This window comes from Octopus bimaculoides, chromosome 14 (genome assembly GCF_001194135.2).
Source record: "Octopus bimaculoides isolate UCB-OBI-ISO-001 chromosome 14, ASM119413v2, whole genome shotgun sequence".
In the NCBI taxonomy this organism is placed as follows: domain Eukaryota; kingdom Metazoa; phylum Mollusca; class Cephalopoda; order Octopoda; family Octopodidae; genus Octopus; species Octopus bimaculoides.
Genome location: NC_068994.1, coordinates 20,265,113 through 20,268,241, shown reverse-complemented (window position 1 = coordinate 20,268,241; position 3,129 = coordinate 20,265,113). Strand labels below are relative to the sequence as shown.

The 3,129-nt window shown below is 37.8% G+C and overlaps 1 protein-coding gene across 2 annotated transcripts in view; it reads right to left on the bottom strand.

Moving 5' to 3' along the window:
* Nucleotides 1–3,129, bottom strand: part of LOC106873034 (uncharacterized) — a 64,162-nt gene that overhangs the window by 32,144 nt on the left and 28,889 nt on the right. The gene's annotated exons all lie outside the window — the stretch shown is intronic.

The following is a 3,129-nucleotide window of genomic DNA, read 5'->3' as shown; positions in this document are numbered from 1 at the left end:
ATACTTTCATTGTGATTTCTGCAATGTGGTGCATAAATTGTCAAGTAAATGAGACGCATCTTTGCCTCCACTGTTTCACTTGCAAAGTGTTGAGTAAAATTATTTCGTTGCAGACCTCCTTTGAGTCTTTTATTATCACTGAGTCACACATAGTCCCCAGTTGGTAAGATTGATTTCAAGGCATTCCCAGATGAATGACTGGTTGTTCTAAGACATTTATTGATTGTAAATTTTTTCTGCCCAAGTTACCTATCAATATAGTGGTCATTTGCAAACTCCAGAGGCGACACTTTCATTTCCCTTTACTCCAAACGTCACACGTTGTTATTTCAATTGAGTCATGTCCTTCCAATTGCTATAGATCCGTAATGCATCTTACAGCTGTGCCTGTCACCTGTATGGTGAGGAATCCTACATTGGGGAGTAATTATGACTACGCTAGGGTAGCTGACTGATTATCATGATCATTCGTCTTTTGGTTTCCTGCAGCTTTGCTCTCTTTTACAAACCCCGTGAACATACATATATTTCCTATTTCAAAGAAATTCAAACAATACATATTAGACCCAAGTTAAAGATATTCCCAACAATTCAACTTCTCTGGTTGACATTAACACACCCACCCCCAATAGGGGCCTTAACTCCCACATTTTTCAACTCCAAGAGCTCCATTTTTCAGGAGCAAAATCCTTTTTACAGGGTCCATAACACTAGAATTTTCGAATATGCGCATAAATATCAGATATATAAAGATGAGAATGTGTGTCTGTGTGAATCCCTAAAACTCGAGAACTACACAACCAATTTCATTCCAAATTAACACATGCCTTACTTAGGGTCCATGTAGTGTCTTAGGCCAAAAGAATTTTTAACTTCTTGCATAGTTCAAGCCCACAGCAATATCATATCTCCTCCACTATTTCAGTATTACGTGTCAAAAGTGAAACAATAACATCACTCCACTGTAATGTCAGATACTTTCACTTTAACACTGAAACTATTCCACTATTTCAGTATTACATGTCAAAAATGAAACAATAACATGTCGCTACTGTAATTTCAAATACTTTCACTTTAATACTTTCAATTTCATACTGAAACTATTAAAGTGAAACTATACTCTCACATATATACAGGCATACTATATACAGGCATACTATATACAGGCATACATAAATTTTAGAGCTTCATGAGCTCCATTTTTCAGGATCGAAATCCTTTTTACAAGTTCCAGAAGACTGAAATTTTGGAATATGCGCATAAATAGTATGGGATACATGTCTCATGATTAGAATTTTTTTAGGATGTGCAAAGAGGGAAAGAACCCTCATGTGCAATTTTGATGAAATTCGAACCATATGTATTCCAGTTCCTTACAGGAAATATAAGAGAAAAGTCTCATCCTTCAATTGCATGTAACACGGGCAACGCCAGGTATCTCTGCTAGTATTAAACTATGTAAATATGCAAGAGAGTATATTGAAAATTTTAAGGGACATTCGTCAAATACACCAGCCAATATAATTAAATATTGGAAGGCGTTTAATAAATAGTTAAATCCATAAATTATAACAAACATACGTGTAGTACACACGTGTGTCTACATGCGCATAAAATGCGTATATGCACGCATATAGGCGTGCATATACGCATTTATGTGTATGCAAATACACGTGGACATGTGCATATATTACGGGTTGGCAGCACTAGCAGTGATGTGTATAAATTCAAGGTTATTCCCAGTTCAAGTATGCTTGGGAGAAAAGTTTGTCTACAGTGAGAAATTATCTCCATAACAAAACACTGTGAATGGCTTTCTTACGGGTTCAAATATGCACCACGTATATATGAACTGGTGTTTATCATATACATGCACAATCACATACATGCATTCATGTAATACTTATACAAGCGCGCGCACACACATACACACATCTCGCCCGTCGCTACGTTCTGGGTTCAAATACAGCCGAGGTCTACTTCCCCTTTCATTATTTACCAGTTACACACTGGTGTCGGTGTAATCGACTAGTCCCTTCCCCCCAAATTTCAGGCCTTGTGCCTATAGTAGAAAGGATTAATATATACATACATACATACATATATATATATATATATATATATATATATACACACACAATAACGGACTAGCTAGGCTATCAGCTTGCCGAATGTGAAGTGGGCCCTCTTTCACTGGAGTTCATATACAGAAACCCGCGTTAGTATTTAAGAGGGAATTAAAAGAAATCAAAATATATGATATAGCAGACAGCCAGAGCCAGTGGTGCTTAAGTGTAACTAAATTTATATACATATTTATGTATACATGGTGGTTGTCCACTCCTTATGCAGGGTGTGACCACCTCCTGTACCTACACCTCAGCACCATCATGGCATCTGATGTGTCTTTTAAAACCGTACGACGTATTGAAAAGACACCCACATAGATTGCTTATCCGATTTGGACCACCAAGTGCTGCAGTTAAGTTCTGATCTTTGTGGAACTTAAAACGTCTTTTGAGGCCTCCATTAGAATTGCAGATCTTATGGCATACATGGCGTTGAAAGGTGTGCACGGATATATCGGCAGAATAGTTGGTGGAGGTTCGTTTTTAATGGGTCCTCAAATAAAATTTGAGCCCAGAAAAGAAAGGCATAGTCTGTCACAAACTGCACAGAAAAAAGGTCACCGAGATTCACCTTTTCGATCGAGAAGACTTTTCAGGTTTGCATGTTATCCTGGCCTTCATAAACGCTGTTATTCCACTCCACAGTTTTGTTCGCCATCAGCTCGATCCGAAGCAAGGGTTTCTATGGTCTTTGGATCCATTCCAAGTGATTTCATGGTAATCCTTATGCCGTCCCTAAACCTCTTTTTAGGTTTACAACGATTGCATTTACCCTTTGCAAGCTCGCCATAAAACAGCTCTTTTGGGATGCGTTTATATTCATGCATACATACATACATACATACATACATACATACATACATACATACATACATACATACATGTACGTGCGCGCGTAATGTATAGGCACATATAGACATACCAACAAGAAATATCCACAAGAAATATACGCATCTCGGAGAAAATTGGCTTGGACCGGAGTTGAACTCAGACCGTATTC